This window comes from Myotis yumanensis, unplaced genomic scaffold, assembly GCF_028538775.1.
Source record: "Myotis yumanensis isolate MYYU_CA2020_CCGP unplaced genomic scaffold, mMyoYum1.0.hap1 SCAF_4, whole genome shotgun sequence".
In the NCBI taxonomy this organism is placed as follows: Eukaryota; Metazoa; Chordata; class Mammalia; order Chiroptera; family Vespertilionidae; genus Myotis; species Myotis yumanensis.
The window spans coordinates 50,886,684-50,913,151 of record NW_027223755.1 but is presented as its reverse complement, the minus strand read 5'-3'; positions in this window follow the sequence as shown (position 1 = coordinate 50,913,151).

The following is a 26,468-nucleotide window of genomic DNA, read 5'->3' as shown; positions in this document are numbered from 1 at the left end:
CCTGAATTCTTTCTCAGAGTCTTTGATTTTCAAATTTATATTTAAAATCTAAGAATGAAAAATAAATTCACATTTATTTCAACAGGGATCCCCCCAAAAGAATACCTATTAATGTATTATTAGACACTAGTATTCCAAAGAACAAAGTTTAGGAAAGCTGTATGAGCCCAAAAGCATGTATTTATTAAATATTTTTGTGACATTACTGAAGTACATAACTTACAACAATAATTTATACAGATACACATATACATAAATATCTGTATCTATCTAGACATTTTTATATCCATTCAAAAGTTTTTAGTTTTGATACTAAGATAGGGTAAAATTTTTTTTAAATGTCCAGTGTACCTTGATTTATCAATATATATTAAATTATAGTCCCTTATTGTCTTTATTAGAAGCCCCCAAGAAGAAAACAAATGTAGAAAGAATTTTCTAATGTGTTCCAGTTCATATGACCTAATGGGTCTACAGCTGACCTAGGTATATTCTTATAGTCACTGGAAAATATTTCCATAGAATATTCAAGCTACTTTCTTGGGTCTGGAAGTGAGGATAAGAAAAAAAAGTACAAAATATTTAATTTCAAAGTACAATTTCTTCTAATTTTCTCTTTAAACTAAGAAAGGATACAAAAATATTGTAGTGTAAAACTGTCACTTGAAGGAAATCATCTCTATTTAAGACTAATTAAAAATCATAAACATTTCAATTAACAGAGATGTTTATTTTAAGTTTTACAAGTTTATGACAATTGTCATATGGTCATAGTGGTAATGGAGTTCTTATTTTAATTATGAGATTTGTTCCTGAAGAACGAAAAATGTAGAGTGATCATCCTATATAATAAAGAGATAATATGCAAATTGACCATCACACCCTCACACAAGATGGCTGCCCCCATGTAGTCACAAGATGGCCCACAAGATGGCTGGCAGGGGAGGGCAGTTAGGGTCAACCAGGTCAGCAGAGGAGGGCAATTGGAGGCAACCAGGCCTGCAGGGGAGGGCAGTTGGGGGCAATCGGGCCAGCAGGGGAGCAGTTAGGTGTCGATCAGGCTGGCAGGGGAGTGGTTAGGGGCAATCAGGCAGGCAGGCAAGCAGTTGGGAGCCAGCAGTCCAGGATTGTGAGAGGGATATCTGACTGCCGGTTTAGGCTCAGTCCCTGTGGGGATCAGGCCTAAACCGGCAGTCAGACATCCCTCAAGGAGTCCCAGATTGGAGAGGGTGCAGGTTGGGCAGAGGGACACCCACCCTTCCCTCCCCCCTGTGCATGAATTTTGTGCACCGGTCTTCTAGTAGTCTAATAAATAATGAAGGGAGAAGATTTCAAACTCCAGACAGAAAAATGGCTCTCCAAAACAGAGTCCTTTTATGCACCAGATCAATAAACAACCCTTTGATCAGAAAACAAGCTAAAATCTCCTCTATATTTTGGTTGTTACTTTCTATCTTTCTATCTTAAAATAAGATGGATCCACTTAGGTAGCAGACCACAAAAACACTGTGGTACTTTCATCCTGGTAAAGAGTGAATAAAACTTTTTTAAACTTATACTTAAGAAGAAAGCTAGAACCCAGTGGCTTCCCTCCTTCCGGCCAGCCACAGGCACCCAGGACCCAGGCTAGCTTTGCCTGTGCCACAGCCACAGGTGCCCAGGACCATGGGGCAGGCAGCTTGTCCCTCTCCCGGGCCACAGCCTGGCTGGTCCCCATTCCTCTCTCGTGAGCTCATTTGTGCCTGGCTGGTCCCCATTCCTTTCTCGCAAGCTCATTTGTGCCTGGCTGGTCCCCGTTCCTCTCTCCCCAGTGTTGAATGTCTGAGCCATTACGGTGTGATGGCATGAGGGCATGATGACCATTTGCATATTAGCTTTTTATTATATAGGATGTCACCCCAAAGAACTCAACAAAAAAAATAAAATTTTTAAAAGGACCCTAAAATACAAAAAAAAAAAATCAGTCTTTCCATCTAGACACACAGGTGATCTAAACAGTATTCACAGGGCTTTAAAAACCTTTTTGAAATACAAAGTAGAACAAAATACAAAAGTATAAATCTAAGTTTTCCTACATCACTTATACTTTGTAGAACATTGGTCAGGATGGGGCTGCCAGAACATCACATATCAATCAGATATGAAAGAACACACTGGTCCACATGACCATGGCACAGGAAGAGACAAATGAGAACCAAGCAGCGTGCCTCTTTTCTTCAATTAGTTTCTGTAGATATCTATAGGAATCCACTGGTGAGAAACTTTGTGGGTATTTGCCACTGCTGATTGATCCTTATCTTCTCTTAACTTATTGAAATGCAGACAAGTAAAAGGGAGAGTACTTGCTAAAAAGTAAAAAGAAACAAAAGAGGTATACCAAATGGGAAGGGGTTGATCGCAATCCGGGGCAGCCAAACTGGGTATTTTGGTTGCAATAAAATGGTTCCAGTTGGGGATGTGGGGGTAAGGGAATAACTTTCTGCAAGGTTGACATTTAGATGTCTTTTAAAAGCTGGTTTAGAGCATTTACTGTATAGTGGGATAAGGAGATTCAATTATGAGTTTTTTATAATATCAAGAGATAATATTTTAATCTGTTTCAAATATATGGAGAAAATACAAAATCTTTCCCTACCTCCACCCTCTAGCATATAGACAATATAAAGAAGTATCCACTCAATGGTTTATTTGACCCACATCTGTATTATTGAAAAGGAAAAGCTCCTAAGATTACAATCAAGTTTAAGTTCAATGTTTTGATCACCTATAATTTATTTCCTCTTGGCCCTAAGCAGATCCAATACCTGTTTCACTCTCACAATCACAGTTAAAATCACCCACACAATTGAGTACTGAAATATAGTTGTAAAGAAAAAAATGCCTATTTATATGGACAATGAGCCCAGAGGAAAAAGCCACTATAATGTCAGAACTAAAAAATGCAATTTTGTATTTGAGCATTTCTTCCTGGAAATGTTAATTGCAAGATGTGCCAACTAAAATTTGCTCTGTCATTGCCAGCACAAATATATCTCATTTGCTGCTTTGTCTTGCTTTACATCCGTATTGCAGGCTGAGTGAGTGATGGTCTTCTTCAATTACTGTCTTTTCCAAATTATTCTTCCTCTACTTTCCTTGCTTTCCTAGTTCTCAGGTTTTAGTCTCTGCCATTCCCCTTGCCTGGTACTCCTTCTGGGATTCTAGCTTTGTAAAATGCTGTAGTGGGGGTTGCAGGATTCATCCCTCTCCATGTGTATACTGTCAAGGGACTCTTTTTGAAGACCTTACTTTCACCATCAAGAACTACGAAGGCAGACCCAGTGGCCTTAAGGGATTTAATTAGAGTTCACCAAGTTAGAATCTCCAAGCTCTTAAAGACCTAATTTAAATACAAGTTCACTCACTTTTTCAACTATTTCTTAGGCCCTTATTAAAATTTTAGGTTATTAAAGGGAACATCCTGCATTTGCAATACACAGAAAATACACCTGGGTTATGCATAATCTCAAACATCCTGCAGGTGCAAACAAACTTTTGCCAATTGCTAGGGAAATAATAGTGAATTAAGCTTATAAATTATTGAAACAATCATCATCGAATTTTGATGATCATGATCAATTACATTTATATAGGTAGGATCAGTTTTACAGGAGATAGTTAAACATTGGTAGTATATTAGTAAGAGAAAATATGCAATTTACTGTATTTGTGGCCAGTTGTCCTATTATACTCTTGGATAAAAATGGTAATTACTATGATTATTTGTGACTTTTGTTAAGCTGTCAGCCAGAACCTTTGTTAAAAACTAATCACAAATCATAACAATTATAGAAACTCTCTGGTCAATCAAACCTCTGTTATATATGGATAATAAGAGAGCCATATAACACGATTTCTGAGTGATGGGACTGCAATTTTATGAGAACAACAATGCTGGTCTTTTCTTGTCCATTCCTTTCTACATTAAGGATTGCATCTTAATTAGACCTTTGAACTAGAGACTGACTTAAATCATGAATTGACTATACTATAATGTCAAAAATTAAACAACTAACTACATTGAAGAAAGATAGAGCTACAATGCGAGGTGTCACATAAACAGAAGAAACGGGCAAAAACAAAAGCAACAGGTTTCTATGACACCATTTAATTATTAAAGCCTCCTTATAATGATCAAACAAAATACTAGTAGGGAAAATCCATACAGGACAAAGAGATGAAAATAAAATAAAAGCTTTGCCAGGTTAATTTGATCTGGGGTGCAATTTACAAGACACTTCAACATTATCTTGTTGTGTTTTGTTTTTTTAATTTCCACCAAAAAGAACACTTTTTGGTGAAATAACTGTGAGAAGTCTGTCACAGCTATTGTTTTCAAATAATTCTCAGTTCACATCCCTGTAGTATTATCATATAACTAGGGGCCCAGTACACGAATTTGTGCACCTTAAAAGGAACTGTGGGCCACGAGGCTGCAGTGGACACAAGGGGGGGTCTCAGCCCATCCTCCGCACCCCCGCCTGGCCCCTCCCGCCATGGCCCCCTGTCCCCTGTCTGCCTGCAGCCCCACTCCCGCTGCTGCCGTTCCCATGCACTGACAGCACAGCACCATTCGCACCCGCTAATGGTGAAGAGGAGCAATTGGGATCAGCGCCAGCAGTAGGTGCGAGTGGGGCCGGTGCTTTCAGTGGGTGTGAGCTGCAGCTGCTGCCCCCATCGCCCCTCAGGAGCAGGGAGAGGTGGAGAAGCCCTCAGGGGCGATCGGGGCCCGTAGCCACTGCTCACAACCACTGACAGCACCAAGTGATCAGGACCGGCGCTGGGCATTGGAAGCAGGTGAGAGTCGTGGTTCCATCACCGGCAGTGGGTCCAAGCGGGGCCGTCACCAGCAGCTGCCACTTGCACCTGCTGATGGCACCGAGCACCAGCAATGGGTGCGAGTAGCAGCTCCGGCGCCGGCAGCGAGTGTGAGTGGGGCCAGTGCCAGCAGCAGATGCAAGCGCTGAGCTGGACTGCGGCGCATGGGAGCAAAGAATTTTCAGTAACCATCAGAGGCTCGCCCCAATGACAGTGACCAGTACCCCACGTTGGTCTGGCGCCCCTTGCTCACCTGCTCCACCATCCTGCCACAGCCAATGCCCACCATGTTCCGTGCTCTGCCATCTGCTGCCAATGCTTGCCACGTTCCATGCACACCCCCTGGTGGTCAGCGCACATCATAGCAAGTGGTTGTTCGGTTGTTCTGCCATTCGGTCTATCTGCATATTAGCCTTTTATTATATAGGATTAGCATATTAGCTTTCTCAAAGTTAACCTTCACTATGGCTTTATTAACTGGATTTTCAGAGAGCTAACTGGTGAGATATAGAAAGAATGTAGGTCATCTGTATACTTTAGAATTTTTTTATATGCCTAGTAGGCTTAAAATTATAGGTATTTCATCTAGTATTTCACTCATTTTATTCTTACAGAAATATATAGCAGTTGAGATACATATAAGATATATTTTATGGCAATATGGACTGCAAGTCAAGTCATATTTTAAACCTGATTATTTTTTACATTACTACACAAAAAAATAGTAGTTATCATCTTATAAAAGCATACTAATTCTCATTTACAAAATTACAAGACTAGTTTATTTGTATAAATTCACAGGAACTTCCAAGATGAGATATTTTTCAGAATTTAAAAATTTAAAGTTAACAGTTTATAATGAGTGGGAAAGGAGAATCTGTTTCTTAACTTTAAATGTGTTAAAAATTCTTTCCATTTGCTTTCCACCAAAAGATCATGCTTAAGTACTTCCATTAAATATAAAATATTTTTTCAGATTTGCCTTGTTATTTAACAAAATTAAAAATCAGTTTGCAAAGGCAATCTCCCCATTTCCCCAACCCTCAAAAAAAAAAAAAAAACACAAAACTGTCATTTCATGACAAACATAGATTTCCTGAGAGATGAAAAACATTCACTGTGAAAATTGCTATATTTATCTTTGAGACATGTTTGGTAAAATTCACTAATTTGCCCAGTGCATAATTTCAGTATGTTCATGGGAGTGGGGGGAGGAAACCTGTCTTACCAATGACTTTAAAACAAAATCCCTCTGCTCTTATAATTTAGTGGAAGCAAGTGCTATGTAAATACTAATGACTAAATATGATCTTCCCAGGCAGTGGGAAGGAACATACTCATTTTGGTCTCAAACATAAACACACACACATGCGCACGCACACACACACACACACACACATTCATGTGAGTGATTTAGGAAAGGCCTTTATAAGATAGTTCTAAAAATAACCAACAATTTACAAGCAAAGATTTAAGTCACAGAATAAGATCTAGACTGAGACAACAAAGTATGTAGACTTAATCACATAAGTCAGAGGCTATTTGGCTCCCAAATGGTCTTTGAAGATTCTAGTTTACTTAATTTGTTCTACATTGATGTTGCAAAATTTTCTTCAATAATGTGCTAAAAATCAAAAGAAGTCTATCTTTGGTTTTCTCTGATATCATTTTTAGTTGTGTATAATATACTTTAGGAAAAGAAAATTAATTTTCCATATTTGCAGATGAGTAGATTTTCAGGTTGGAATGGTGTTTCCAATCTGCTATCTTGGAAGGATTCATACACTTCAAATTAATGACCGGATTGCCTTTTGTTCATTATAAAGCAAAAGCTATTAGACATTTGTTGGAAGCGCTCACTGCTCCATCCTGCCGACTGGTCCCAGCGTGGGAGCACAGGTCCTGATCCTGCCCTGCTACACTAACTGTTGACCAAGCCCCTCCTCTGCCAGAAGCTGGACCTTCTGGAATGCTGGGTATGCAACAGAGAAGCCATGAGAAGTCATGGGTATATAGGGCCACTGGCTTCTACAATAAAGAAGCTTTTTTTGGCTTCTTTATTGTAGAAGCCAGTGGCCCTGTAGCCATGGGTAACAAGGAGCCATTAGACAAAACAATTCTCCAAAGTAAAGTCCCGTATAGTAGGTAGCCACACACTGGCTAGTTAACAATACATCTTTCCCACAGAGCAGCAATAGCCTCTGTCCCTACAGCTATTATATGAGCAGCCATGTGCGGCCTCTGGACCCACAGCTTCTCATAGTAGCTGCATCTGAGCTCAGACTCTCTCTACAGCCTTAGTAACTTACTTTAATGCTACTTAGACAAAAGAGGCTTCTAGTATAATATCAATCTTTTGGATTATAGAAGGAAACACCTGCGCAGTGTACCATGGGATTATTGCATCCTTGCACCTGCCTATAGTCCTTGGACATCCTCATTAAGATTCCCAAGTTCAGAGTAGCCTTGGACCTCCAGCATACTCTAAACAAGGCTTCAATATTCTGATTGGCCTTGAGCATCTGGTGTACTCTGGCATGGTTCCCACAACATTTTATTTAATTTAAAATAAACACATAATTAGATTTTTCATTTGATTATGACTACTCACTTGGAGGTGATATTGTATATTTCTCCAAATACTGTATAATAGGTTTCACAAAGAATTGTCAATAAAACATAAATGCAAAATATTTATGATTTACCCATTTCCCTACTTACAATTTCAGCATCAAAAGAGGCAGGAAAAGGTATCCAAAGTAAGTGATATCATGGCCCTAATAGGTCATAATAGATTATATTATGTAGTTTAACTCCTTACAACCCAAAATAGCAGTGAACAAACTAAGGGTAGCTGCTATAGACTGAATGTTTGCCCCCTTCTCCCCCACCCCCCATTTTATACTATACTAGAGGCCCAATGCACAAAATTCGTGCAAGAATAGGCCTTCCTTCCCCCGGCTGCCGACACTGGCTTCCCTCTGGCCACCAGCAGACACCTGAGACCCAGACTTCCCTCGCAGTCGCAGCTTCATCCAGAAGGACGTCCGGTCTAATTAGCATATTATGCTTTTATTATTATAAATTTGAATCTTAATCCTCAATATGATGGTATTGGGAGGTGGGCCTTTGGAAAATGTAGTTAGGTCATGAGTGTGGAGCCCTTATAAATGGGATTAGTGCCCTGATAAATGAGTCTCCAGAGAGTTCTTTTGCTCCTTTTGCAAGAAGATAGACATCTTTGTGCTAGAAAGAGGCTATCATTAGACACTAAATCTGCCAGGGCCTTGATCTTGGACTTCCTAGCCTTCAAAACTGTGAGAAATAAATATCTCTTGTTTATAAGTCACCCAGTCTATGGTAATTTGTGATAGCAGCCAGAATGGACTAAGACAATAGCCATAACTTAACTCATGTATATTTTTGAGAAATACTTGCCTTTGTTAAGAAAACCTTATCCTACAATCTGCTTCTTTTGTCTAAGGCAGCGATTTTCAACCAGTATGCCACAAGAACAAGCCATAACTGATTAATTTAGTCAGGGGTACTGACCTCTTTTCCCTCAGATTTTAAAAATGATAACAGCCAACAAAACAATAGCTGTCCAGTGTGAATGAAACAAAATTATACCTATCTTTTTTGTCAAATCAGCAAAAAAAATGTTTGTTTTTCTTTTTTTTGGCTGTGCTGCAGAATTTTAGTAATTAGTTTGTGTGTGCCATGAGGCCATGAGATGAAAACAGCTGAAAACCACTGGTCTAGATTATTTGAATATATATAATTCTTACTATATCATGACAAATTCAAATATAATTATAAAAAATCAATATAAAAAATCAATATATAAAGTAGGAGACATGAAATTGGAAAAGCATAAGGCCTCATAAACATGGGCATGGCTGTTGGGTGGAGATATGACTAATGTTTTTCTGTATTGTTTAGGAATCTGCCACAATATTAAACTCAAAGAATAAGGGAGAAACCAGGAAAGGTCCAGAGTCCATGATTCAACTCACAGAAGGGTTTCAAACAGAGACTGACTGACTGGAAGGAACAAGTTTAAAATAATATGTTCACAGCCCAAGAAACTGCTAGTTATGGTCTATGAAATATTTTGAGCATCATCATGAAAGAATGACACTCAAAATATATCTTGGATCTACCAGTTTTCCATGCCTATTCTTGCTCTCTTCATTTTAATTCTGGGTTATTACATCACCCACTTTCACAAATGCATTTGATTTTAGAAAAATAACTATAAGCTACAGAAAGAGCTAGAAATAGCCACTCAACTAGTCCTTAAGCCTCTTATATCTAGCCTTCTGTTTATTGCTGACCACCAATATGTGAGATACACTCATTTTTAAAAAGTCTCCTTTTAACACTTAATGATGGATTCAAATTGATTATACCAAATCTCATTGTTTTCACCTGATAACATGGCAGAAAAAAACCTGAACTAAATGTCAAATAATTACCAACATAGCAATTTTCTTTTTAAAAAAATATTTTTATTAATTTCAGAGAGGAAGATAGAGGGAGAGTGAGATAGAAACATCAATGATGAGAGAGAATCATTGATTAGCTGCCTCCTACACACCCCATACTGGGGATTGAGCCCCCAACCCAGGTACATGCCCTGACCAGTAATGGAACTGTGACCTCCTGGTTCATAAGTGGATGCATAACCACTGAGCCATGCCAGCCGGGCTCAGCAATTTTCTTATAGTTTACTTGTGCTAGTACTTTTAGTATAGCCTTCAATATGACCTTTCTCTATAAGATTCTTTTAACTCAGTAGTAATATTTGGAGAGTTAAATTAGATAAAACCATAAAATATATGGATCTTCTTAGCTACCTATGAAATGCAATATGTAGCAAGATGTGGAAAGCAAATGAACAACTGAAATAACATAAGATAATGTGGAGTACCTTAAATGCCCTCAGAATACCTCACATAAAGTATGTAACTTGTGACTCTGATGTTTTGTCCAAGAGTAGATGCCAGTCTTGACTTTCATATTAAACTAGAGGACTGGTGCATGAAATCCATGCACTGGGGAGGGGGGGTGTCCCTCAGCCTGGCCTGCGCCCTCTCGCAGTCCAGGACCCCTCGGGGGATGTAGCGGTGCGCCAAGTGCAAGGTGGCCAGGGAGGAGCCCAAATCAGGGCCAGGTGCCGCTCGCATTCATCCTGACCCATTGCACCTGCTGCTGCGGAGTCAGGAGAGGCTTCTGCCATGGCAGCTGCAGTCGCCAGCCATAAGCCTGGCTCCTGTGTTGCGCATCTGCCCCCTGGTGGCCAGTGAGCATCATAGTGACCAGTCATTCTGGTCGTTCCGCTGTTAACAGTCACTTAGGCTTTTATTATATAGGCTAGAAGCCTGGTGCACATATTTGTGCATCAGTGGGGACCCTCAGCCTGGCCTGCAAGATCAGGCCGAAACTGGTTCTCCAACATCCCCCAAGAGGTCCCGAATTGCAAGAGGGTTCAGGCTAGGCCGAGGGACCCCACCAGTGCACGACTGGGGCTGGGGAGGGATGCGGGAGGTTGGCCAGCTGGGGAGGGACCATGGGATAGCTCCAGGGTGTGTCTTGCCCGTCTCGCTCAGTCCCAATCGGCCGGACCCCAGTAGCAAGCTAACCTACAAGTCAGAGTATCTGCCCCCTGGTAGTCAGTGCATGTCATAGCGACTGGCCAACCAGTCGACTGACTGACTCCTGGTGGTCAGTGCATGTCATAGCAAGCGGCTGAGTGGCCTTAGCATATCATTAGCATATTATGCTTTGATTGGCTGAACGGCCAATCAGACACAACATATTAGGCTTTTATTATACAGGATATTAATGAAGTTTGAGTTCTTATACAAATTATTTTGTATAAAAGTCATATCATCTTCTAGCATTCTAACATTTTGTGCTGGGTACTCCTCTCTGGTTAATGCATGCCCCACCCCCACAGGATAGTCAATGTCTATATAATACCATCGGACCAATATCCATAAAACTACTAAAGATGTGTCAGTCCTCTTAAGTCTTTACACTGTGGCTCATTATGGATTTACTGTAAAAAATCCATTTTATTCTGCTGAACATTCAGGGTTTTAATATTATCTGTCCTCATTTTATCTTTCTCCTTCAGTCCTCGTCACTCCTCAACACTGAAGCCCTGTCTCTTTGTGCCCCTTTCCCACCACACAATGGCATTTTTTTCTAAATCTGTCTTCTTCATATCCTATATCCCTGTCCAAGTACCATTTCTTAAAGTCTTCTGCACTTAGGTAAGTCCACACTGCTTATTCCTCTTTTAAACTTGTATTGCTTGCTGTATCATATAAAACATTCATTCATTTGAAAAATACAGTCCTTGACTTCTGCTACACCCATTTATTTTCCAGTCTTCAGTCTTTGTTTTTCATCCACATAAAATACTTTCAATCTTGCCCATTAGATAAAGTGAAAAATCTTTAACATGTTGTTTGACTAGGTGTATGAAAAAAATGGTAACAAGGCATCACATAAGAGTGACAAACTAAATAGAACTCATTTCTTCCTACCATAACAGTCTGGGGAAGGCAGCTTAGAGTTGTAATGGCAGCACTACTTCCAGTGTCATTATGAACCCAGGATCCTTCTACATTGCTGATGTTATTTATTAGGTTACACCCTTGCTCTCATGATCCAAGATAGTTCACCACCCCAATCACATCCCAGAAAGCAGAATGGAGGAAGGAAGGGAGATGGGAGGTGGGAGAACATCCTTTCCCTTGAAAGACACGTTCCATAAACAATGCACCTCACTTCTGCATACCACATTGCCCTAAAGTTAATCGAAAGCCACCCCTCCCAAACAAGGAGACAGGAACATGTAATATTTCTTCCAGGTATTTATATGCCCAGCAATAAATTGGGTATTTTGTTACCAAAAGAGAAGTGAATAGATATGAGTAGGCCCAATCCCTATTATACAAGGATTATAGGGCTCGCAACAATTACTATCTCTCTAGTATTTTCATTCTTTTTACCCCCTCTACTTTAGCAATAATAAAATTCTCTCAATTTCTCAATCTCCTTCTTTTTCCTGAATCACACTAACTTTCTGTCTTTAGGTGGTCAACATCTATTCTCTTTACCCCTCACAGTAAGATCACTTCCTTGGGGAGTCCTACACCCAGTTGAGTTTTGTTATACAGTCCAATAGCACTCTGACTCCTTTACTACATTCATTATACTTTTGTTTGCATGTATAATGCCTGATATTTTTTTGCCTTGAGCAGTCCAATTCATAAAACAGTCAGTATGACAGAAGTTCAAGTACCTCAAGAAAAGATTTATCATAGAAAGTAAGAAACAACTTTAATTTGAAAGTTCATTTTGAAAGCTGAATTTTGATCTGTGCAGGCACAGATAATGGGAAAAGGACTACAAGGAATACAACTCATTTATTAGAAGAACTGGACTTCATCGAATGAAACAAGTTTATTTTTTTTCTCACTATAGGTTTTGTAAACTCAAACTGCGTGGATCCATTTTTCACTGTCCGTGGGATAAAATCTCAGACAGGCTCCTCAGATTTTTCTAGTCACTTGTATGTAATTGAGATGCCCAGTTCATTAAAGCATACTGGACTGGCCTATAACTTCAGGCCAGTCCAATAATACTTGAATAACTTCAAACTACTATCCAATTCGAACTACTTCCAGGGCCTCAGAAACCTGGATTAGAGAAGAGAAATTAGGGATGAAGACCTTAGTTTGGTATAGGGGTAACACCGTAATGTGACATTGGTAGCCTCTGGATGGCTTTTGAATCATTGCTATTTTCTCTCTCAATGGAGATTTCTGTGGATGTCACAGAGATGCTTCTGCCTGACCTCTCTTACTATAGCACTCATAGTGCTAGCACTGGCTGGCCATTTACAGCTCCCTTCTCCCCCTGTGACTCTGCTGTGATAGTTGTACATTTCTGTGCAGTCCCCTTGAGTGGAATTTTTTATAAGACAACATAAAACTGGATACCTTTTGTGGGTTCCACACTCATCTTGCTCCCTTCAAACTCTTGAACTAAACCTCATGCAAACACACTTACTACTCTTCTTTGTGAAGTCAACAGGAAGAGGCATCTTCAGCCAGATCCTCTGTGTTTTCTTAGGTATGAGTGAGAAAATTGTCATAAATTCTGAAATATCTCACTTTAGGATGAAGAAATATCTGACTCCTCAGGTAGTTATAACCTTTGTGGCCTCAAATAAATTGGAGATACTCATTTAACATCATCACATTTTAGGGGGAAAAGGCAAGGTTAAAGTAAATTTCAAAATCATGGCATCTCTGATCTCCCTCTAATTGAAGATAACCTAATAACCATCTGGATGGATGCATAAGGCTCATATGCCCATACAAACAAAAAAACAAGAGATAAAGCTGAAAAGGGAGGTTGGAGGTTTGACAATCATTCTTAAGAGTTGCAATTTGGTCCTACAGACTGAATAAAACTACCATAGAATTTTACTGTGAGGTTATTTTATAAAACACATTATATTCCCCATCACACTTTTGTAATCACTTCAAACCTTGAGAATGATAAAATTTGCTGTAGGGACATTTCTATTAGTGACTCTATTATAATGTGATAGAATTGGATGGTCCCACTGGATTTACATAACTCTGTATTTTGTTCACGAATTATAGAATTTCAGAGTAAAGAAATCATAATGTACAACTTCCATTAATGATACAATGAAAAAATGTTTTGTGAAATTCTTGTGCCAAATAAAAATAAGGATGCTGCCAATAAGGGCTGCATAGCATCCTCTAATAAAAATTTTTCAATTAAAGTCATGTACTCTAGCTAAAGAAAAGTGCAAAGTAGAAAAAAAACTTCCTGAAATAATTCAGATAGGTCAATATAAATGCATTCTTATGAACATTCTTTTGAAGGGATTATTATTGTTCAATTCCAATTCTTAATAAAGCAGAAAGGGAGTTGGAAAGTCTTATGACTTGATTCTACAAGAATCAGCTAGTATATCTGAATAATACTGGCATAGACATGATAATCAAATCCAGATCTATTAATGACACTGCCACGAGAAGCATATAAATATAAAAATAAAAGGACAAGAAGAGAACCCTGAGGGACCACACATTTTACAGTAACTGTTTCTGATGAGCTGCTACCCAATATAGTATGCTGTGTCTGCTGACAAAGATAATTACATTTCAACCCAATTTAATGCTGTCTCAGAATTCCAACTCACGTTTTCAGTAGGCCTAACAATATATCACTGTCTACTGTGTCAAAGGTGAGTGATAGATCTAACTTTGAGAGTAGGAATCCACTCCTTCCCAGAAACTCTCCCATATCACTGAAGATAAACAGGTCATCGCTGTTTCTCATATATTTCTCTAAGACTTGTTTTGAATTAACAAAAACACATACACAGAGACAAAGCAAATATGACAAAATTAGTGATCTGAGTAGCATATGGAATTCATTTTAGTATAAGTAGTACTATTTTTGCAACTTTCCTGTGGATTTGAATTTTTTTCAATAAAAAGAATCGAAGAGGAGGGGATGGAGATAAAGAGGATGAGAAGGAGGGGCTTGGAGTCAGTTGAGGTCCATCTACAAACCACTATGGGGATACTTCAGCTTCCACCAGCTGTCCTCAGAGAACTTACCCTGGTCTGGGTAACCCTATTGGCCATTTGTTATGTTCATATCACTTATACTTTCCTTCAAATTTGTTGAAGAAATAATGGAAAATAAAAACTAAAAATTTAAAAAATAGAAATAAATATAATTCAAGGCACATATGTAATCTTTAATTTTATAATACCTATATTTGAGAGGTAAAAAGAAAGTGATAAGGTTAATTTTAATCATATATTTTATTTAACCCAATATAATTATAATATTATTTTTATATGTTACCATTAAAAATGATGATAAAATATTTTATATTCATTTTTCTACTAAATCTTCAATAACCAATATTAATTTTAGAAATACAGCATATCTTTATCTGGTCTAGTAGCATTTCTAGCACTCAAAAGCCACACATGGTTAGTGGCTATTGTTTTAGACAACATAGGCCTAAACTATTATGATTGGCTTAAAACAACCATGGTCACTCTACTAGGGTTGGGAATAGAAACCCTAGGCAAGATAGAAAGTGCTTAATGGATATTTTACAGGCAACTAAGAATGTGTATTACACCAACCTCATATTTCCTCTTCCTATGATTTTTCAGTTCTTATAATTAAATCAATTATACCATCTTGAATGCATGATTATCTGGGATTTATGCAGATATGTAAGTTGCCTAAGATTTTAATGTTTGGACTACAACTATAAGGGGCTATGGAACCAGCTGGATATGCATTAAGTGGTGACAGCTTGCCACCTGTTTTCTTAGTTCTATAATACAAAAAGCGCGGGAGGTGAACAAATTATCCACACACTGCATGTACCTAATACTTGGTACAAATCTCCCAGCAAATATGTGCCAAAGAACTAAATCTTCATGGCTCTGACACAGATCTTCTGCTCATGACCTAATTCTTGGTGGCATCCAATTTTCCAAGAAAACTTTCTCCAAGTTCTTCTAAATATACAACTAAATATACATTACTCAAATTCCTTAAGTCCCTTGCTAACCCCTTTGCACTACCTGAGCTCAGGAGGAAGGGTGAAGAGGAAAGCTTTACCTGGTTGATATACCATCTGTTAATCTGAAATGATATATACCTGCTTCTTTGAAAAGAGTGAAGGGGTGACATTAAAAGCAATGTCCGTAGTAGTCCATCAGATTCTCTGATAAAAGACTCCCTCGATTAGAACTATCAAGGCTCTATAATAAAATATCCAAATATTTAAAACAGTGTTGTTTAATAAAATAACCCATTTAAACAGAATTTTCTCACATTAAGCAGATACTTAAGTAACACAATTTGAGATTTGATATAGAAGCAGATAAAATGGTACATAGAGAATTGTTCAACATTCTTCCTCTCCTAATTTTATTTTTAGAAAAAAAAGTTCTATATATCTGTCTAGAAAGAATTATTAGATACATTTCTGTGTACAATTACTTCCTCTTTATTGCTATAATTGGAAGTCTCTATAGTTTAGTGGTTATGATTTAGTGGTTCCAACATATGCTAGTTCTGTGGATTAGGAATATTTGGTCCTCTCTACATCAGTTTTCTCATCTGTACAACAGATGTAGTGCAGATAATGCTAACATTATTTAGAGACAACAGGATTAAATTATATCACAACACAGAAAAGCTCAATAAATATCTCTGGGTCTGTTCGGTTGAGTGCTTGATCTCTGGACAATGGATCATTTTTGTCATTGCTTTTTTTGGTGTGTCATATTTTTGTTTAAATGTCAGCCATTGCATGTAGAAAAACAGTAGTGAAAAAAGAAGAGAGAAAGAAAGAAAGAAAGAAAGAAAGAAAGAAAGAAAGAAAGAAAGGAAGGAAGGAAGGAAGGAAGGAAGGAAGGAAGGAAGGAAGGAAGGAAGGAAGGAAGGAAGGAAGGAAGGAAGGAAGAGAGAGAGAGAGAGAGAGAGAGAGAGAGAGAGAGAGAGAGAGAGAGAAAGCAACATGCCCTTTCTTTGGTTAGGCCATCCATGTGAGTGGTTGAGTCTGTCGTCAGTAGTCGAGTTGGGTTTAGAACTTTTCATCGGTGCAGTTCCCTTTCTTACTAGTAGAATATACCTGCAGCTTCAAAGTCTTGCATCAATGGGCTGCTGCTTTCTTGCACTTTGTGTGGAGCTTGAGATGCCAGAGGGTTTTCTTGTTCCACCTTAAGCTTTCAGAAGTCCACACATTCCTGCACCACAGCGGGGATGTTTTCACATTTTTTCTTCTCCCTCAGTGTTTCACTGCTGCTATTTGACACTTGGGGTGAGGTTAATGTTGGGGCAAGGATTTTCTCTTGTTCAAGTCCTCCCTTCAGGCAAATCTGTATGCTAGGACTTTTTTGTTTCTCCTTCTTATTAGAAACTATTGTCGCCTTGAAATTCAGCTCATTTGTTCAGCTCCCTAGTACACCCCCCACATTATGACTTTATATGTCATCTGGAGTTGTTTATGGTGGTTTTTTTTTTAGTTGTTCTTACAATGGGAGTACCATTGTGCTGTAATTTACATGTCCTAACAAAAACACTTACACTGAAACATCTTAAGATGTCACTTTGATCTTGGATGAGAATTACTAAATAAATTTTTGTAAGAATACAGCAGATTACAAGATACCTTATGCGTGCAAGATGCTTGGTAAATATTTCAAATTAAATTTGTGGTGGTTACTTAAGTTGAGAAATTGAACTTCTGTAATCTCAATAAAACACTGTAATTCTAAATTTCAATCAACTTAACTAAATTAAACTACCCATAGCAGCCTTACATAATAAACACTTATTGCATATATACATATATACCAGATGTGATATGTAAATAAGTTTTAGTGAAGGCAATATCCCTTCATTATCAGTATTTTGATTTGAAAGAATAAATTTTTTTTGGAAAAACAATTAAAAAATCATAATAAATTATATAACAGTAAACTTTCCAGGATCTAATGCTTTTATTTAAACAGATGTTAAAAGTAAAAATCTAGTCTATATGATAAAAGTAATTGAAACATTTTAGAATCTTTTGTCAGCATATGCATATTCAGAGACCATCTGATATTCAGATTGTATTTCATAGTATTCACCAGTAAGGTATGTTGGAACAATATGTAATCTTTAAAAATGGAGCAATATCGAATAATGTTCACATAAAAAATATTTTATCAAAGTCAAAAATAGCAAATTAATTGTCATTCAGTAACCACAATAGTTGGATTAAAATATTTTTAAACTTCTCTGAGATTATATTATGATATTTTTTAAAAGGCCTATATTTGAATAAAATGCTCCACAAGGTATGCTCAGCAGCAAAATCTCAACTTGAAGTCTCACATATTGGCTGCTGTCAAAGGCATAGAGAAAAATTTGTCATAAGGCCATCTCACAAATCTTTAATCAAAGATTTCTCAACTTCATTACTATGACATTTTGGACTGGATAAATGTTTTGGGGGCCGTCCTGTGCATTGTGGTATTTAGTAGCATTCCTGTCCTTTACCCACTAGATGCCAGTAGCAACCACCTAATAGTAACAATCAAACATTGCCAAAAGTCCCCTAGTTGTGAGTGGCAAATACACTCTCAACTAAAAACCAAGCTAACACTGCCTCTTGCACTCAATAAAGCTGAAGCATAAATCCAAAGGAAGTCTCCAAAACTGAAGAGGCCCTCAGAGTGCCTAATGAGCTATATATCTGAATACATACCTATGTATTATATATATATATATATATATATATATATATATATATATATATATATATATATTAGACTTTAGAAATATATTTATATACTCTAGAAAGTCTATCAGATGCTCACTGAGAGGAAATTATTTTAATGGTATGGCCATCACTTAGGTTTTCTCAGGATACTTCTATAAACTTGAACAGAACTAATAAAGACAACTTAGACATTTAAATGGAGAGAGTAGTGCTCTAGAGTCCGTGTCTCTTCAGACATGCAGGTGTTGTACAATTACCCCGGTTGCACTGATTACACCATTTCTTGGAGGACATATAATTTAGGATTATAAAAACCTACAGCCCTAGCTGGTCAGTAGTGTCGGCCTGAGGACTGAAGGGTCCCAGGTTCAATTTTGGTCAAGGGCACGTACTTGGTTGCAGGCTCCTTCCCACCCCAGGCCCTGGTCAGGGCTCATGCAGGAGGCAACGAATTGATATGTTTCTCTCATATGGATGTTTCTCTCTGACTTTCCCTCTCTCTTCTACTCTCCCTAAAAATCAATGGGAAAATATCCTTGGGGGAGGATTAACAAAAAAAACCAAACCTGCAGACATTTTGCTTCTATGTAACTTCATTTTACTTTTCAAACTTCATAGAGTTTTCTCATAAAATGGAAAATAAAATGAAAGTTTGAATTCATATTTTACAAAAGTAAAATAATAGAAATATAAAATTCCCTGCAAAATGTTACTTAAAAGATATTTAAAGAATCAGAGAAAATAAATACATTTTTACCCCGTATAGCATCATCACATGCATTTTGGGGATAATAGGGTAAAAAAATATATTTTTACCCATTGCTTATTTCAACCTCCACTTCCCCAGGTCTACCACCATGCCACACCAGCTTTGGCCTGTGCGTCAAGTTTTCCTCATCTTCCTCCACCTTCTGAGGTGGGACTGCCTCAGCCAAATGAGTTTCTTAAGTTTAAAAAGGTAGAAATGGAAAACTGAAAGAAAAAAAGATGCAACACAGAGGCCTGGTGAAGAATACAGATAGAACCTACATAGGTGACGTTGATATAATAACAAAAGCATGAGAGAGAAAGAAGCGTATAGGAGAGAGAGGAAAACAGTCTTCCAAGTCTGGGTTTAGGGATGATTTGGGTGGAACTTGGAAAATAAAGGGTGTTCCAGTCGGTGAGGAGTATGAGGACCTCAGGAGGGGAGAAAAGAAGTAAGTAAGAGCCATTGTGGAGTGTTGAATCGGGTTTACTTTACATTATTTTGAAAGATGCAAATTAAAGGTTAGAATCTCATGTTTTATTACTTCTGGTAGTGGTGGCATCTTGTTCCCCTGAATGTGATTCCTTAAAGAATTCTAGAACAATTTAAATCTAAGATTTATTAATAAGGATAAATTTATATTGATGGGATTCCTACATTTAGGAAAACAGAACAATATCAGTTTAAAATTAAAATTTTAATCACTGAGAGATGGGGTCATTACTTTAGAAGAGTATCCATATTCGTGGATAATAGAAGGGCTTCCATGACCACCCTTCCTCCCTGCATGGACTTAGCCTTGGCTCTCAGGGGAACTTCCACTTAAGATCAAGTGCAGGAATGTCCTGTTACAGAGCAGGACTGAGAGCAGTCAGAAGTCACCTTGGTGTTCCCAGGACTGGGCACGTGCAACTTAGCAATATACCCTTGATTCCATATAACACTGCTCAGTTCTGTATAGCCTTCTGATGGGATTCGCTGCAGCCTTATAGGTAAAGCTTCATTAATATAAATTAGCCAGAATAATGCAAGCGCAGTTTTTGACCTGTGGGTCAGGAGAGGATATTAATTACACTTAAACTTTGATACCTGTCAAGTGCCTTCTGTTTTTATCTGACCCTCAAATCTGCTGAAACGGTGGAATGTTTAAATGTGTAACATATTATGAGTGCATTTTTACTAAACCCCTTAAAAGAAAAGTGATTTCATATTATGTTTTTTAAATAAGATTGCATTTCTACCTGTGCTTCAGGCTGAAATCTTTAAGTCTGATGGTTAATATACTGAATGGCAAATCATTATCATCCAGGACCAAAAATGTACAGAAATAAACAATGATGGGATAGAAATGACAATGTTGCAATGTCTTCTGAGTATGCAATGTTTCCAACCTAAATAACAGAACCACCTACGAAGGGAAAACCTATTATCTTGGTCCAAGGAGGTGTTCAAATGGTTAATTACCCATTAGCTTTTTAAAATAAAATCCTATGCCAAGTGGTATTAAATCTGTATCGGATGCTATGCTGTACAAATGGTAAGTTCATATCTCTAATTCAATTTGAGTTCAGCATGGTTTTGAAAAAATAAAATCTATATCCAGAAAACTTATTTTTCTAGGCTGTTGTGAGCTTTAGTGCACACTCTTGCCTTTAGTTCAAGCCGTGATTGCTCCAAATTAAAATTTTCCCTAACATACTTCATATCTTCAAAACCACCACCTTTCCTAAGTAGCCACTTTCCTCCTTTGGCACTATTCATATTACATTTATTTCATACGTTTGGAAGTTTGGGCTTTTCGCCATCCAAAATGGGAACTTTTTCCTTCTTCTCCTCTTTGGGGGTGGTGGTAGTAAATTGTTTTTTGTTTGATTACTTTCATTAATTTTTTTTGTTAATTTTGTTTATTGAAGGCTTTGTTTCCTCCAAACATGAGATTCTGTTAATTATAGAGATCAAAACCAGCAGAAAACAGATGTTTTCATTTAGAGAGAATTGTTAAAGCAATCATCTCTCATTATGTTCAATATATTTTTCACAAAACATATGTTATAAACATGCTTCTAAACTTTTTAAAAATATTTACACTTATGCTTTTATATATATTTAACATTAACTTGTAAATGTTTTGTTTGTATTTATGGCATCTCCCAACGAGTTCCCTCAATTGTGTTCTCAAAATTCATTTCCATAATGCTCAGAATCTTGTATCCACAAAAGCCAAGATTCAACCAAATGTTCCCTTGACTTTTCTCCCCAGGTTTTTGCCTCAGGACTCAATGAATTAATAATCACTTGTGTGACATTTAAAACAATGGGAAGATGCCTTCATTCAGAGATTCTCAACAGGGGCAGAAATTGTCAGAATTACCTGGGGAGATTTGTTTAACTTCTTGTATCTGTCTCCTTATGCCCTGTCCCCAACCTGAAATTTTTAATAAACCTAATATCTGTGTATTTTTTTAAATTAAGATTTTTCTTCAGAGAAATTGTATCCAGACATGATTTTTTTAAATGTTTCCAGCAACAAAAATCACCTCTGAACTATTTAACCAGAAAAGATATTTAGGCTGGAATCTTTAAGTCTGATGGTTAATATACTGAATGGCAGATCATTATCATCCAGGACCAAAAATGTACAGAAATCAACAATAAACAGTGATGGGGTAGAATTGACAATGTTGCAATGTCTAATAGTCTATTTATAGTCTATTGAGTTGCTCACAGAATCACTGAACAGCCTGATTAGCAGATTCAGAATGGGGCAAACCAAAATGAGCTAGACAAAAGCCAGGGCAGCAATAAAAATCACACCCCAAATCCCACACTGACAGGATGCTGCTGGTCACTGCATATCTGCTGCTGGCCCTCACACTCTGCTGTGATTGGCTCTGGACACTCAGAATGAGCATGGCCCTGCTTCCTTTGCAGCACCTGGAATATGAATGGCATTGGCCCTATACCACCTACTATAAGGACAGATCCTCACCCTTGCTCTTTAAAGAATCTTGGATGATATACTTAATTAACCCAGACAAGCCAGAAGAAGTGCTGGGAAACTGAGTATCTGAAAGTTTCATCTTTCGGGGGATTCTCAAAGTATAGAAGTGTAGATGATGGGTACACCCCAGGCTCTGGATTTTTTAAAAAGTGTATTTGACTTTGAATTCTTTTTAATATAAAACTACTTTGAAATCCCTCTCTTTATTGGTAAAATGTGTACTTTTAAATATACATAACTGTTCATTTAAGTTAATTAGCAGGTATTTTTTTATTCTGGAAGTGAATACTCTAAGGCACTGATTTATAATACACAGATATGAGCTACATTAAAACAAACAACTAAAAACAAATCTAATGTGGAGATAAGGACACACATGTAATAACTTAATCAATAAAAACTTTAAAAAATAAAATAAAATAAAAATATAATATACTGAATGGGAAAAATATACCACTCTCTAGCATAGTGAGCATCAATGTTGCATTTGTTTTACCAACCCATCCTATCTAATAAAAGAGAAACATGGTAATTAGCCATACCTCCGCTACCCTTCCCATTGGCTAATCAGTGCGATATGCAAATTAACTGCCAGCCAAGATGGCGGCCGGCAGCCAGGCAGCTTCAAGTGAACATGAGGCTTGCTTGCTTCAGTGACGGAGGAAGCCAACGTTCCCCGCCTGCGGCTGCCGGCCTCTGAGCTTACAGTTTGAAACATTGTAACAAATATAGAAGCTAAACAAAACCCCAGAAACCTGCTTTCAGCCACCCAGGATCTCAGAGCTGGAGTTGAAACAGTGTATCGATTATAGAACCCAAACAAACCAGATACCTGCTTTCAGCAGACGAGGCCTCAGAGCTGGAGCCAAACCTCAGAGCTAAAGCTGGCCCAGAATAAAAAAAAAAGAAAAAAAGGAGCGGTTGGGAACTTCAGTCACCCACCAGCCTGAAAACAGCCCTCAGCCCCTCACCCAGACTGGCCAGGCACCCCAGTGGGGACCCCCACCCTGAAGGGGGTGTGACCAGCTGCAAACAGCCGTCATCCCCTCATGCAGGCTGGCCAGGCACCCCAGTGGGGACCCCCACCCTGATCCAGGACACCCTTCAGGGCAAACCAGCCGGCCCCCACCCGTGCACCAGGCCTCTATCCTATATAGTAAAAGGGTAATATGCCTCCCAGCACCGGAATCAGCATGACAGGGGGCACCGACCAAACCTCCTGATCGCCCTGCGGCTCTGTGTGTGACAGGGGGCGGGGCCACAACCTCCCTATCCGCCCTGCTCTGTTCGTGACAGGGGAAGGCGCCCCAAACACCTGATCAGCCCTACTCTGTGCATGACAGGGGGGGAGCTCCCCAACCCCCTGATGGGCCCTGCTCTGTGGGTGATAGAGGGCAGCACCCCAACCCCCTGATCCACCCTGCTCTGTGTGTGAGAGGGGGCGGTGCTCCAACTCCCCTATTGGCCCTACTGTGTGTGTGACTCGGGGGAGCTCCCCAACCCCCTGATGGGCCCTGCTCTGTGTGTGACAGGGGGCAGCGCCCCAACCCCCTGATCGGCCCTGCTCTGTGCAGCGTCGCAACCTCCCTATCGACCCTGCCTTTAGTGTGACAGGGGGCGGTGCCCCAACCCCCCAATCAGCCCTACCCTGAGCATGACTGAGGGTGGCATCGCAACCTCCCGATCCGCCCTGCTCTGTGCATGACAGGGGGCAGCGTCCCAACTCCCCAATCGGCCCTGCTCTGAGCCCGACCAGGGGCTGCACCTAGGGATTGGGCCTGCCCTCTGCCACCGGGAGCAGGCAGGCCTTAGCCAGCAGGTCGTTATCTCCCGAGGGGTCCCAGACTGCGAGAGGGCACAGGCCGGGCTGAAGGACCCCCTCGCCCCCCCGAGTGCACAAATTTTTGTGCACCGGGCCTCTAGTATATACTATAAATCTTAATTTGTCCTTTATTTCTCACATAACAAAAATAGTGTTGACCTGAGAATGAGAAGGCCTAACTGTAGTCTTGACTATTAACTGATGCACTGTGCTCCCTTGGATTAGTCATTTATTCTCTGGGTCTCACTTTCTTATTTTGTAAAATAGGTACATTGATGTACAATACCTGTCGAGCCTCCTCATCACTGTGCTCTATCTTAATTGGCCCCTACTATAAACGCACTCTCTTATCAATCTGATTTTAGTTCCCCTATCAATCTCCAAAAACTTATTTTCTATGGTAGAAATAAAAACAATAAACAAGTTGTCGAAAATAAGTTTCCAGGGTCAGTGGTGAAGTCTGTTTTATTAACCAATGCATCGTCGGCATCTAGCACAGAGCCCAGCACACGTTAGAAACTTAACAAATGTCTGTAAACAAACAGACAAATGAGATAAAAGACATAAAGTCACTTTGGGAAAGTTAAAATATCTATAGAAATGAAAATATTTAGACAAATATTTTTATTTCTCAAGAGTTACAACAAAAGTAGACTTTTCCACCTAAATCAGCTATATATGTTGTCAACACAAATTTAAACATTTAGTAAGTATCAAAAATATGGTTCCCGTCTGATTCTGGCATCAGAAATATATTTTTATATATACATAAAAATAGTATAGAAAATATTTTATATATCTCTTTGAAAATATTTTTCTTTCCCTACAAGGAGAAACTTTGTGTGTTATGTGGACAAGTTCCCCCTGTGATGAATAATACAAGATCAGACAGCGGACACCTACTTCTCTTCCTTGGTGCTATGGTTCACCTAATATACTCTCATTCTTTCTTCTTTACAATGATATACCATTGCCACTGGCCTTCTAAATGCTCCTTTAATTTCTTCCTCCTGCTGCACTGCATGATTTTTATGGGGATGAACAAAGAATTACTAGTCCATTTCGATCAGCAGTAAATCTCCCTTTTGCCCTTGTTGCTTCTTAACTGTACTTTTAGTCTTATTTTCTGAAAATGATTAATTCAAGTGGAAAGGTACTATATTGCATCATCCTTGGATTCTACTTCTTTCTCACTAACTGCTGTGTGGGTACAACTCATATGCATTGAACTTGGCTAATACTTTGACACTCTCCTTGTAGGATTAGACCAAACCAGGAGTAGAGAGTCCATGAAACTGAAAGGACACATGGCATCTACCCAGATTCTAATATTACCCTTCCTTATTAACTTGCATAAATTATTTAGCTCTTTGGCCAGTTTAATTACTTATAGTATGAATATAGTATGAGAATGGAAATTAAGGATTCCCTGTGAAATTTGTAGACTAGAATTTGATATATAATGTGACCCGGAAACTTCCCTTAAGATTCAGATTATCTATTTTTGAAGTGGAGATAAAAATAATTATAGTATTCCTCACAGATACAAAAACAAAACCCGGGAATTATTTCCTCATTTTAATATATGAACAAATTGGTCTTTGTAAGAGAGCAGTTTGAGATTGAAAACACAGTCTGATGTACTAAAGGCTAGAGTACCAATCTAAGAATCTAATATTTCAGGTGTCATTTCTAGCTCTGTCAAATAATTGCTATATAACCTGAGAGCAATAAGGATGTTTCTGGATCTCATTTTCTCAGCTGTAATTTGAGATAGCTTCTGGATTTAAAGCACTGTAGTCACTAGTACACTCTTCAGTCAGATAGGTTACCTCTTTCACACAAGTGGGTCAAGAGACTTCCACAGGAGATTTACATGTGGAACTTCGAGGAACTCATCTATCACACAGATTCCTGGTTCCAAAAAAAAAAAAAAAGAACTAATTCTTTGTAAGGCATTCACAAAGTACAGATGACCTCACATAGATGAGGACATCCTAGTGTTTCTTTGTGCTAAGGTACCAAGTTGAAATGCAGTGACCCTGAGAATAAAGATGGATGCAGATATATGCAGAAGGGACGTATAGTATTTATATAGGGGGAGAGGAGAAATATTTTTCCTTTGATGTAATGATGGAGTAGACAAGGCTAGCCATAGAGCAAATTTTGAAAAACATACCTTTTTGATGCTCCTTAAATTTTTAATATAACCCTCTTTTATTGGCTAAATCCTCTGCTCTCAAGAAGGTCATCATGCTTATTTGCCCTCAAAGAATGACAACCCAGTCATAGCTGCCTTTATGCTACTTCCTCACTTCATTAATATCCTTGTTCATCACTTACAATTCCTCTAATGCACTGATTGATCAATTATAATAAACAGGGGTTTTTTTTGAGGGGATGCTTCTTAGAACATCCTATAAGAGTGAATGATGCTGTAATGCAGGGAAAGCACTCGGGTGTGTCTTTAAAAAGTGCTGAGATTGGTGGTTGCCCTGCCTGTGATATTTCTGTTCTTGGCTCACTCTTCTTAAGAAAGTAGCCAGGCATTTTGAATTTTTTTTCTTCTGCATTATCCTAAAAAAATAGTGCCTTTAATTCAGCCTGGCTTATACTACATTCTTATAAATATGCTACACATCACTCTATCTGGCTAGTAAATGTATACAAC